The sequence below is a fragment of the Hyla sarda genome, unplaced genomic scaffold (genome assembly GCF_029499605.1).
Source record: "Hyla sarda isolate aHylSar1 unplaced genomic scaffold, aHylSar1.hap1 scaffold_1750, whole genome shotgun sequence".
NCBI lineage: Eukaryota > Metazoa > Chordata > Amphibia > Anura > Hylidae > Hyla > Hyla sarda.
The window spans coordinates 1-13,173 of record NW_026608394.1 but is presented as its reverse complement, the minus strand read 5'-3'; the positions used below and the strand labels follow the sequence as shown (position 1 = coordinate 13,173).

The window sequence follows — 13,173 nt, the reverse complement described above, 5'->3', positions numbered from 1 at the left end:
AAAAGGTGGTGCTGCTGCTGCTTCTGCTGCTTCTGCTTCTGCTTGTGTCTGGCCCCTGTTGGAGCGTCCAGGCACAGGACTTCTGCTGCTGCTGCTGACTAAATGGCCTCCTTAATTGGATCATTTGAGTAGCCAGCACACCTGTGCAGGTAGGGCATGACATGATAGGCAGCTGCCTTGATAGCGGGTGGGTGCTGAATGTTCCTAATTGACAAAATAAGATTAATGCTTATGAAGAAATATAAAATCTCATCCCTTCCCCAATATCGCGCCACACCCCTACCCCTTAATTCCCTGGTTGAACGTGATGGACATATGTCTTTTTTCGACCGTACTAACTATGTAACTATGTAACATAACATGGGGGGGGGGGGGGGGGTCTCCTGGCTGTTCACACAGGTGTGTCATTGCTGTACATTGACCATGCATTGCTTCTGTGGTATTGCAAAGGCAAAGACAAATGCTTCCAGCCATCCATTGCACTAATGGATTGGTCATCAGCTGGCTGTCTATGTCCCGCATCAATATAGACCAAAGTAAAGAGGGTTAGGCTATGCTATTGTGCACCTACCTGATGCATCAGAAGGTGCGAGGCCCTTGCTAAATTCTGTGCACAGACTTTGAGATCTATGCTTTAGACTGTATCTAAACCTGCTCCAACATGGACTGACATTCTGGCCTACTTTCAGCCGATGCGACTTGTCTGTCGCTGAACAGTCGCTTTTTATGTATTCAGCACCTATGTATAATGTTGTAAAAATGCTCTAGAAGCTAAAGTCGCAGAAATGTCACACATATTTGGCCTGCAACTTTCTGTGCGACAAATTCAGACAGGAAAAATCAGTATAAATCCTTAGAAAATTATCCCCCAGTGTCTCCATCTGCTGGCGGTATTGAATAAGCATTGCTGCACTGATGGGGTATGCATTAGACGAAAAAAAAGAAGAAAAAGAAGAATAATACGCCCAGAAAAGAGGCGAAAAGGAGAAAAACGTAAAAAAACGTGAAAAAAAAGTAAGAGGAAGAGAAGGGAAAAAAAGGTGGAAATGGGTTTAAAAGTGATTTCGGCTGAGAAATATATATATATATATATATATATATATATATATATATATATATATATGCGCACACACACACATAGATATAAACGTATTCTCCGTTGAGATATTGCAGCCGCTGCTGTGTCCAGGCCCAGGAGCCTTAGCACTGTGCTGTGATGTCACTCAATACCACTGACATCACTAGGTGTAAACAACATCTCTCCTTTGCTGTGTATGTGACTATGGAGCTGTTTGGTGATGTCGTCTATTACGGCCTTCATAGAAGCAACAGGAGATTGTTGCATCCATCTTGAACCCTCAGAACTACAGTGCTATGATGTCACTCACTTCCACAGGCCTTGCAGAGTGTAAACAACAACAACCCAGCTTTGTTGTGTATGTAACCAAAGGGATTTGTGATGTCACCTAGAACCTTCACAGCAGCGACAGCTTTATGAGGAGCATCAGCACTGCTCTGCCTGAGCAGAACCATCACCGCCATAGGTTGTCAAATAACCCGGATTTAACCCACACAGGTAAGTCCAATGGGGTGCAGGCATGTCCTCTATGCTTACAGCTTCCCGTGGGTGTTGGTTTGATACCGTTTGGGGACAGCCAAGGAGGCATCTGCAGGCAACAAAGGTAGGTGTGTGCTTGTGTGTGTGTTTCCTATGCAGATCCTAAGCCCAGTGTCACATGCAAGTAGGAGGAGTAAGAAGGGTTCCTGGCAAATCCGGGTTATGGATTGCATTTAAAAAGGCCCCGTGGGAGTGCAATGGGCCCCTGTCTTGCTGCTTAGCAATAATGGTATGGGTTTAGGTTCTGCTGTGTGTACTGGTGGTTGACTGCCCCCCAGCCCAGAGTGTGCATGGAAAATTGTCTGGCAGCCTCCCTGACAGCAAGCAGTGATAGTGCCCATGAAGGGGACCTTGTTGGGCCCGCCCCTTTCACGGTTATCGCTTCTCGGCCTTTTGGCTAAGATCAAGTGTAGTATCTGTTCTTATCAGTTTAATATCTGATACGTCCCCTATCTGGGGACCATATATTAAATGGATTTTTGAGAACGGGGGCCGATTTCGAAGCTTGCTTCCGTCGCCCTATGCATTGACCCGATATGGCAGTATCTTCGGGTACAGTGCACCACCCCCTTACAGGGTTAAAAAGAAAGATTCCTACTTTCATTGCTACCTGCTTGCTGGCTAGCCAGCTAGCCAGCCCTGTGGGCCTTGCTGCTGCTGCAGCCAAAAAACAAAAGGTGGTGCTGCTGCTGCTTCTGCTGCTTCTGCTTCTGCTTGTGTCTGGCCCCTGTTGGAGCGTCCAGGCACAGGACTTCTGCTGCTGCTGACTAAATGGCCTCCTTAATTGGATCATTTGAGTAGCCAGCACACCTGTGCAGGTAGGGCATGACATGATAGGCAGCTGCCTTGATAGCGGGTGGGTGCTGAATGTTCCTAATTGACAAAATAAGATTAATGCTTATGAAGAAATATAAAATCTCATCCCTTCCCCAATATCGCGCCACACCCCTACCCCTTAATTCCCTGGTTGAACGTGATGGACATATGTCTTTTTTCGACCGTACTAACTATGTAACTATGTAACATAACATGGGGGGGGGGGGGGGGGGTCTCCTGGCTGTTCACACAGGTGTGTCATTGCTGTACATTGACCATGCATTGCTTCTGTGGTATTGCAAAGGCAAAGACAAATGCTTCCAGCCATCCATTGCACTAATGGATTGGTCATCAGCTGGCTGTCTATGTCCCGCATCAATATAGACCAAAGTACAGAGGGTTAGGCTATGCTATTGTGCACCTACCTGATGCATCAGAAGGTGCGAGGCCCTTGCTAAATTCTGTGCACAGACTTTGAGATCTATGCTTTAGACTGTATCTAAACCTGCTCCAACATGGACTGACATTCTGGCCTACTTTCAGCCGATGCGACTTGTCTGTCGCTGAACAGTCGCTTTTTATGTATTCAGCACCTATGTATAATGTTGTAAAAATGCTCTAGAAGCTAAAGTCGCAGAAATGTCACACATATTTGGCCTGCAACTTTCTGTGCGACAAATTCAGACAGGAAAAATCAGTATAAATCCTTAGAAAATTATCCCCCAGTGTCTCCATCTGCTGGCGGTATTGAATAAGCATTGCTGCACTGATGGGGTATGCATTAGACGAAAAAAAAGAAGAAAAAGAAGAATAATACGCCCAGAAAAGAGGCGAAAAGGAGAAAAACGTAAAAAAACGTGAAAAAAAAGTAAGAGGAAGAGAAGGGAAAAAAAGGTGGAAATGGGTTTAAAAGTGATTTCGGCGGAGAATATATATATATATATATATATATATATATATATATATATATATATGCGCACACACACACATAGATATAAACGTATTCTCCGTTGAGATATTGCAGCCGCTGCTGTGTCCAGGCCCAGGAGCCTTAGCACTGTGCTGTGATGTCACTCAATACCACTGACATCACTAGGTGTAAACAACATCTCTCCTTTGCTGTGTATGTGACTATGGAGCTGTTTGGTGATGTCGTCTATTACGGCCTTCATAGAAGCAACAGGAGATTGTTGCATCCATCTTGAACCCTCAGAACTACAGTGCTATGATGTCACTCACTTCCACAGGCCTTGCAGAGTGTAAACAACAACAACCCAGCTTTGTTGTGTATGTAACCAAAGGGATTTGTGATGTCACCTAGAACCTTCACAGCAGCGACAGCTTTATGAGGAGCATCAGCACTGCTCTGCCTGAGCAGAACCATCACCGCCATAGGTTGTCAAATAACCCGGATTTAACCCACACAGGTAAGTCCAATGGGGTGCAGGCATGTCCTCTATGCTTACAGCTTCCCGTGGGTGTTGGTTTGATACCGTTTGGGGACAGCCAAGGAGGCATCTGCAGGCAACAAAGGTAGGTGTGTGCTTGTGTGTGTGTTTCCTATGCAGATCCTAAGCCCAGTGTCACATGCAAGTAGGAGGAGTAAGAAGGGTTCCTGGCAAATCCGGGTTATGGATTGCATTTAAAAAGGCCCCGTGGGAGTGCAATGGGCCCCTGTCTTGCTGCTTAGCAATAATGGTATGGGTTTAGGTTCTGCTGTGTGTACTGGTGGTTGACTGCCCCCCAGCCCAGAGTGTGCATGGAAAATTGTCTGGCAGCCTCCCTGACAGCAAGCAGTGATAGTGCCCATGAAGGGGACCTTGTTGGGCCCGCCCCTTTCACGGTTATCGCTTCTCGGCCTTTTGGCTAAGATCAAGTGTAGTATCTGTTCTTATCAGTTTAATATCTGATACGTCCCCTATCTGGGGACCATATATTAAATGGATTTTTGAGAACGGGGGCCGATTTCGAAGCTTGCTTCCGTCGCCCTATGCATTGACCCGATATGGCAGTATCTTCGGGTACAGTGCACCACCCCCTTACAGGGTTAAAAAGAAAGATTCCTACTTTCATTGCTACCTGCTTGCTGGCTAGCCAGCTAGCCAGCCCTGTGGGCCTTGCTGCTGCTGCAGCCAAAAAACAAAAGGTGGTGCTGCTGCTGCTTCTGCTGCTTCTGCTTCTGCTTGTGTCTGGCCCCTGTTGGAGCGTCCAGGCACAGGACTTCTGCTGCTGCTGACTAAATGGCCTCCTTAATTGGATCATTTGAGTAGCCAGCACACCTGTGCAGGTAGGGCATGACATGATAGGCAGCTGCCTTGATAGCGGGTGGGTGCTGAATGTTCCTAATTGACAAAATAAGATTAATGCTTATGAAGAAATATAAAATCTCATCCCTTCCCCAATATCGCGCCACACCCCTACCCCTTACATTCCCTGGTTGAACGTGATGGACATATGTCTTTTTTCGACCGTACTAACTATGTAACTATGTAACATAACATGGGGGGGGGGGGGGGTCTCCTGGCTGTTCACACAGGTGTGTCATTGCTGTACATTGACCATGCATTGCTTCTGTGGTATTGCAAAGGCAAAGACAAATGCTTCCAGCCATCCATTGCACTAATGGATTGGTCATCAGCTGGCTGTCTATGTCCCGCATCAATATAGACCAAAGTACAGAGGGTTAGGCTATGCTATTGTGCACCTACCTGATGCATCAGAAGGTGCGAGGCCCTTGCTAAATTCTGTGCACAGACTTTGAGATCTATGCTTTAGACTGTATCTAAACCTGCTCCAACATGGACTGACATTCTGGCCTACTTTCAGCCGATGCGACTTGTCTGTCGCTGAACAGTCGCTTTTTATGTATTCAGCACCTATGTATAATGTTGTAAAAATGCTCTAGAAGCTAAAGTCGCAGAAATGTCACACATATTTGGCCTGCAACTTTCTGTGCGACAAATTCAGACAGGAAAAATCAGTATAAATCCTTAGAAAATTATCCCCCAGTGTCTCCATCTGCTGGCGGTATTGAATAAGCATTGCTGCACTGATGGGGTATGCATTAGACGAAAAAAAAGAAGAAAAAGAAGAATAATACGCCCAGAAAAGAGGCGAAAAGGAGAAAAACGTAAAAAAACGTGAAAAAAAAGTAAGAGGAAGAGAAGGGAAAAAAAGGTGGAAATGGGTTTAAAAGTGATTTCGGCGGAGAAATATATATATATATATATATATATATATATATATATATATATATATGCGCACACACACACATAGATATAAACGTATTCTCCGTTGAGATATTGCAGCCGCTGCTGTGTCCAGGCCCAGGAGCCTTAGCACTGTGCTGTGATGTCACTCAATACCACTGACATCACTAGGTGTAAACAACATCTCTCCTTTGCTGTGTATGTGACTATGGAGCTGTTTGGTGATGTCGTCTATTACGGCCTTCATAGAAGCAACAGGAGATTGTTGCATCCATCTTGAACCCTCAGAACTACAGTGCTATGATGTCACTCACTTCCACAGGCCTTGCAGAGTGTAAACAACAACAACCCAGCTTTGTTGTGTATGTAACCAAAGGGATTTGTGATGTCACCTAGAACCTTCACAGCAGCGACAGCTTTATGAGGAGCATCAGCACTGCTCTGCCTGAGCAGAACCATCACCGCCATAGGTTGTCAAATAACCCGGATTTAACCCACACAGGTAAGTCCAATGGGGTGCAGGCATGTCCTCTATGCTTACAGCTTCCCGTGGGTGTTGGTTTGATACCGTTTGGGGACAGCCAAGGAGGCATCTGCAGGCAACAAAGGTAGGTGTGTGCTTGTGTGTGTGTTTCCTATGCAGATCCTAAGCCCAGTGTCACATGCAAGTAGGAGGAGTAAGAAGGGTTCCTGGCAAATCCGGGTTATGGATTGCATTTAAAAAGGCCCCGTGGGAGTGCAATGGGCCCCTGTCTTGCTGCTTAGCAATAATGGTATGGGTTTAGGTTCTGCTGTGTGTACTGGTGGTTGACTGCCCCCCAGCCCAGAGTGTGCATGGAAAATTGTCTGGCAGCCTCCCTGACAGCAAGCAGTGATAGTGCCCATGAAGGGGACCTTGTTGGGCCCGCCCCTTTCACGGTTATCGCTTCTCGGCCTTTTGGCTAAGATCAAGTGTAGTATCTGTTCTTATCAGTTTAATATCTGATACGTCCCCTATCTGGGGACCATATATTAAATGGATTTTTGAGAACGGGGGCCGATTTCGAAGCTTGCTTCCGTCGCCCTATGCATTGACCCGATATGGCAGTATCTTCGGGTACAGTGCACCACCCCCTTACAGGGTTAAAAAGAAAGATTCCTACTTTCATTGCTACCTGCTTGCTGGCTAGCCAGCTAGCCAGCCCTGTGGGCCTTGCTGCTGCTGCAGCCAAAAAACAAAAGGTGGTGCTGCTGCTGCTTCTGCTGCTTCTGCTTCTGCTTGTGTCTGGCCCCTGTTGGAGCGTCCAGGCACAGGACTTCTGCTGCTGCTGACTAAATGGCCTCCTTAATTGGATCATTTGAGTAGCCAGCACACCTGTGCAGGTAGGGCATGACATGATAGGCAGCTGCCTTGATAGCGGGTGGGTGCTGAATGTTCCTAATTGACAAAATAAGATTAATGCTTATGAAGAAATATAAAATCTCATCCCTTCCCCAATATCGCGCCACACCCCTACCCCTTAATTCCCTGGTTGAACGTGATGGACATATGTCTTTTTTCGACCGTACTAACTATGTAACTATGTAACATAACATGGGGGGGGGGGGGGTCTCCTGGCTGTTCACACAGGTGTGTCATTGCTGTACATTGACCATGCATTGCTTCTGTGGTATTGCAAAGGCAAAGACAAATGCTTCCAGCCATCCATTGCACTAATGGATTGGTCATCAGCTGGCTGTCTATGTCCCGCATCAATATAGACCAAAGTACAGAGGGTTAGGCTATGCTATTGTGCACCTACCTGATGCATCAGAAGGTGCGAGGCCCTTGCTAAATTCTGTGCACAGACTTTGAGATCTATGCTTTAGACTGTATCTAAACCTGCTCCAACATGGACTGACATTCTGGCCTACTTTCAGCCGATGCGACTTGTCTGTCGCTGAACAGTCGCTTTTTATGTATTCAGCACCTATGTATAATGTTGTAAAAATGCTCTAGAAGCTAAAGTCGCAGAAATGTCACACATATTTGGCCTGCAACTTTCTGTGCGACAAATTCAGACAGGAAAAATCAGTATAAATCCTTAGAAAATTATCCCCCAGTGTCTCCATCTGCTGGCGGTATTGAATAAGCATTGCTGCACTGATGGGGTATGCATTAGACGAAAAAAAAGAAGAAAAAGAAGAATAATACGCCCAGAAAAGAGGCGAAAAGGAGAAAAACGTAAAAAAACGTGAAAAAAAAGTAAGAGGAAGAGAAGGGAAAAAAAGGTGGAAATGGGTTTAAAAGTGATTTCGGCGGAGAAATATATATATATATATATATATATATATATATATATATATGCGCACACACACACATAGATATAAACGTATTCTCCGTTGAGATATTGCAGCCGCTGCTGTGTCCAGGCCCAGGAGCCTTAGCACTGTGCTGTGATGTCACTCAATACCACTGACATCACTAGGTGTAAACAACATCTCTCCTTTGCTGTGTATGTGACTATGGAGCTGTTTGGTGATGTCGTCTATTACGGCCTTCATAGAAGCAACAGGAGATTGTTGCATCCATCTTGAACCCTCAGAACTACAGTGCTATGATGTCACTCACTTCCACAGGCCTTGCAGAGTGTAAACAACAACAACCCAGCTTTGTTGTGTATGTAACCAAAGGGATTTGTGATGTCACCTAGAACCTTCACAGCAGCGACAGCTTTATGAGGAGCATCAGCACTGCTCTGCCTGAGCAGAACCATCACCGCCATAGGTTGTCAAATAACCCGGATTTAACCCACACAGGTAAGTCCAATGGGGTGCAGGCATGTCCTCTATGCTTACAGCTTCCCGTGGGTGTTGGTTTGATACCGTTTGGGGACAGCCAAGGAGGCATCTGCAGGCAACAAAGGTAGGTGTGTGCTTGTGTGTGTGTTTCCTATGCAGATCCTAAGCCCAGTGTCACATGCAAGTAGGAGGAGTAAGAAGGGTTCCTGGCAAATCCGGGTTATGGATTGCATTTAAAAAGGCCCCGTGGGAGTGCAATGGGCCCCTGTCTTGCTGCTTAGCAATAATGGTATGGGTTTAGGTTCTGCTGTGTGTACTGGTGGTTGACTGCCCCCCAGCCCAGAGTGTGCATGGAAAATTGTCTGGCAGCCTCCCTGACAGCAAGCAGTGATAGTGCCCATGAAGGGGACCTTGTTGGGCCCGCCCCTTTCACGGTTATCGCTTCTCGGCCTTTTGGCTAAGATCAAGTGTAGTATCTGTTCTTATCAGTTTAATATCTGATACGTCCCCTATCTGGGGACCATATATTAAATGGATTTTTGAGAACGGGGGCCGATTTCGAAGCTTGCTTCCGTCGCCCTATGCATTGACCCGATATGGCAGTATCTTCGGGTACAGTGCACCACCCCCTTACAGGGTTAAAAAGAAAGATTCCTACTTTCATTGCTACCTGCTTGCTGGCTAGCCAGCTAGCCAGCCCTGTGGGCCTTGCTGCTGCTGCAGCCAAAAAACAAAAGGTGGTGCTGCTGCTGCTTCTGCTGCTTCTGCTTCTGCTTGTGTCTGGCCCCTGTTGGAGCGTCCAGGCACAGGACTTCTGCTGCTGCTGACTAAATGGCCTCCTTAATTGGATCATTTGAGTAGCCAGCACACCTGTGCAGGTAGGGCATGACATGATAGGCAGCTGCCTTGATAGCGGGTGGGTGCTGAATGTTCCTAATTGACAAAATAAGATTAATGCTTATGAAGAAATATAAAATCTCATCCCTTCCCCAATATCGCGCCACACCCCTACCCCTTAATTCCCTGGTTGAACGTGATGGACATATGTCTTTTTTCGACCGTACTAACTATGTAACTATGTAACATAACATGGGGGGGGGGGGGGGGGGTCTCCTGGCTGTTCACACAGGTGTGTCATTGCTGTACATTGACCATGCATTGCTTCTGTGGTATTGCAAAGGCAAAGACAAATGCTTCCAGCCATCCATTGCACTAATGGATTGGTCATCAGCTGGCTGTCTATGTCCCGCATCAATATAGACCAAAGTACAGAGGGTTAGGCTATGCTATTGTGCACCTACCTGATGCATCAGAAGGTGCGAGGCCCTTGCTAAATTCTGTGCACAGACTTTGAGATCTATGCTTTAGACTGTATCTAAACCTGCTCCAACATGGACTGACATTCTGGCCTACTTTCAGCCGATGCGACTTGTCTGTCGCTGAACAGTCGCTTTTTATGTATTCAGCACCTATGTATAATGTTGTAAAAATGCTCTAGAAGCTAAAGTCGCAGAAATGTCACACATATTTGGCCTGCAACTTTCTGTGCGACAAATTCAGACAGGAAAAATCAGTATAAATCCTTAGAAAATTATCCCCCAGTGTCTCCATCTGCTGGCGGTATTGAATAAGCATTGCTGCACTGATGGGGTATGCATTAGACGAAAAAAAAGAAGAAAAAGAAGAATAATACGCCCAGAAAAGAGGCGAAAAGGAGAAAAACGTAAAAAAACGTGAAAAAAAAGTAAGAGGAAGAGAAGGGAAAAAAAGGTGGAAATGGGTTTAAAAGTGATTTCGGCGGAGAAATATATATATATATATATATATATATATATATATATATATATATATATATATGCGCACACACACACATAGATATAAACGTATTCTCCGTTGAGATATTGCAGCCGCTGCTGTGTCCAGGCCCAGGAGCCTTAGCACTGTGCTGTGATGTCACTCAATACCACTGACATCACTAGGTGTAAACAACATCTCTCCTTTGCTGTGTATGTGACTATGGAGCTGTTTGGTGATGTCGTCTATTACGGCCTTCATAGAAGCAACAGGAGATTGTTGCATCCATCTTGAACCCTCAGAACTACAGTGCTATGATGTCACTCACTTCCACAGGCCTTGCAGAGTGTAAACAACAACAACCCAGCTTTGTTGTGTATGTAACCAAAGGGATTTGTGATGTCACCTAGAACCTTCACCGCAGCGACAGCTTTATGAGGAGCATCAGCACTGCTCTGCCTGAGCAGAACCATCACCGCCATAGGTTGTCAAATAACCCGGATTTAACCCACACAGGTAAGTCCAATGGGGTGCAGGCATGTCCTCTATGCTTACAGCTTCCCGTGGGTGTTGGTTTGATACCGTTTGGGGACAGCCAAGGAGGCATCTGCAGGCAACAAAGGTAGGTGTGTGCTTGTGTGTGTGTTTCCTATGCAGATCCTAAGCCCAGTGTCACATGCAAGTAGGAGGAGTAAGAAGGGTTCCTGGCAAATCCGGGTTATGGATTGCATTTAAAAAGGCCCCGTGGGAGTGCAATGGGCCCCTGTCTTGCTGCTTAGCAATAATGGTATGGGTTTAGGTTCTGCTGTGTGTACTGGTGGTTGACTGCCCCCCAGCCCAGAGTGTGCATGGAAAATTGTCTGGCAGCCTCCCTGACAGCAAGCAGTGATAGTGCCCATGAAGGGGACCTTGTTGGGCCCGCCCCTTTCACGGTTATCGCTTCTCGGCCTTTTGGCTAAGATCAAGTGTAGTATCTGTTCTTATCAGTTTAATATCTGATACGTCCCCTATCTGGGGACCATATATTAAATGGATTTTTGAGAACGGGGGCCGATTTCGAAGCTTGCTTCCGTCGCCCTATGCATTGACCCGATATGGCAGTATCTTCGGGTACAGTGCACCACCCCCTTACAGGGTTAAAAAGAAAGATTCCTACTTTCATTGCTACCTGCTTGCTGGCTAGCCAGCTAGCCAGCCCTGTGGGCCTTGCTGCTGCTGCAGCCAAAAAACAAAAGGTGGTGCTGCTGCTGCTTCTGCTGCTTCTGCTTCTGCTTGTGTCTGGCCCCTGTTGGAGCGTCCAGGCACAGGACTTCTGCTGCTGCTGACTAAATGGCCTCCTTAATTGGATCATTTGAGTAGCCAGCACACCTGTGCAGGTAGGGCATGACATGATAGGCAGCTGCCTTGATAGCGGGTGGGTGCTGAATGTTCCTAATTGACAAAATAAGATTAATGCTTATGAAGAAATATAAAATCTCATCCCTTCCCCAATATCGCGCCACACCCCTACCCCTTAATTCCCTGGTTGAACGTGATGGACATATGTCTTTTTTCGACCGTACTAACTATGTAACTATGTAACATAACATGGGGGGGGGGGGGGGGGGTCTCCTGGCTGTTCACACAGGTGTGTCATTGCTGTACATTGACCATGCATTGCTTCTGTGGTATTGCAAAGGCAAAGACAAATGCTTCCAGCCATCCATTGCACTAATGGATTGGTCATCAGCTGGCTGTCTATGTCCCGCATCAATATAGACCAAAGTACAGAGGGTTAGGCTATGCTATTGTGCACCTACCTGATGCATCAGAAGGTGCGAGGCCCTTGCTAAATTCTGTGCACAGACTTTGAGATCTATGCTTTAGACTGTATCTAAACCTGCTCCAACATGGACTGACATTCTGGCCTACTTTCAGCCGATGCGACTTGTCTGTCGCTGAACAGTCGCTTTTTATGTATTCAGCACCTATGTATAATGTTGTAAAAATGCTCTAGAAGCTAAAGTCGCAGAAATGTCACACATATTTGGCCTGCAACTTTCTGTGCGACAAATTCAGACAGGAAAAATCAGTATAAATCCTTAGAAAATTATCCCCCAGTGTCTCCATCTGCTGGCGGTATTGAATAAGCATTGCTGCACTGATGGGGTATGCATTAGACGAAAAAAAAGAAGAAAAAGAAGAATAATACGCCCAGAAAAGAGGCGAAAAGGAGAAAAACGTAAAAAAACGTGAAAAAAAAGTAAGAGGAAGAGAAGGGAAAAAAAGGTGGAAATGGGTTTAAAAGTGATTTCGGCGGAGAAATATATATATATATATATATATATATATATATATATATATATGCGCACACACACACATAGATATAAACGTATTCTCCGTTGAGATATTGCAGCCGCTGCTGTGTCCAGGCCCAGGAGCCTTAGCACTGTGCTGTGATGTCACTCAATACCACTGACATCACTAGGTGTAAACAACATCTCTCCTTTGCTGTGTATGTGACTATGGAGCTGTTTGGTGATGTCGTCTATTACGGCCTTCATAGAAGCAACAGGAGATTGTTGCATCCATCTTGAACCCTCAGAACTACAGTGCTATGATGTCACTCACTTCCACAGGCCTTGCAGAGTGTAAACAACAACAACCCAGCTTTGTTGTGTATGTAACCAAAGGGATTTGTGATGTCACCTAGAACCTTCACAGCAGCGACAGCTTTATGAGGAGCATCAGCACTGCTCTGCCTGAGCAGAACCATCACCGCCATAGGTTGTCAAATAACCCGGATTTAACCCACACAGGTAAGTCCAATGGGGTGCAGGCATGTCCTCTATGCTTACAGCTTCCCGTGGGTGTTGGTTTGATACCGTTTGGGGACAGCCAAGGAGGCATCTGCAGGCAACAAAGGTAGGTGTGTGCTTGTGTGTGTGTTTCCTATGCAGATCCTAAGCCCAGTGTCACATGCAAGTAGGAGGAGTA

General features: G+C 46.0%; 5 non-coding genes across 5 annotated transcripts; all 5 read left to right on the top strand.

Annotated features, from left to right (window-relative positions):
* The first annotated feature begins 1,995 nt into the window (after window positions 1-1,995).
* On the top strand, window positions 1,996-2,186 carry LOC130313264 (U2 spliceosomal RNA). Its single transcript, XR_008861252.1, has one exon. It is a non-coding gene; the product is annotated as a U2 spliceosomal RNA (small nuclear RNA).
* A 2,094-nt stretch (window positions 2,187-4,280) lies between these two features.
* On the top strand, window positions 4,281-4,471 carry LOC130313263 (U2 spliceosomal RNA). Its single transcript, XR_008861251.1, has one exon. It is a non-coding gene; the product is annotated as a U2 spliceosomal RNA (small nuclear RNA).
* Window positions 4,472-6,564: 2,093 nt separating this feature from the next.
* On the top strand, window positions 6,565-6,755 carry LOC130313254 (U2 spliceosomal RNA). The gene has a single exon (XR_008861244.1). It is a non-coding gene; the product is annotated as a U2 spliceosomal RNA (small nuclear RNA).
* A 2,085-nt stretch (window positions 6,756-8,840) lies between these two features.
* Window positions 8,841-9,031, top strand: LOC130313242 (U2 spliceosomal RNA). The gene has a single exon (XR_008861233.1). It is a non-coding gene; the product is annotated as a U2 spliceosomal RNA (small nuclear RNA).
* Window positions 9,032-11,132: 2,101 nt separating this feature from the next.
* LOC130313229 (U2 spliceosomal RNA) lies at window positions 11,133-11,323 on the top strand. Its single transcript, XR_008861222.1, has one exon. It is a non-coding gene; the product is annotated as a U2 spliceosomal RNA (small nuclear RNA).
* Window positions 11,324-13,173: the final 1,850 nt, after the last annotated feature.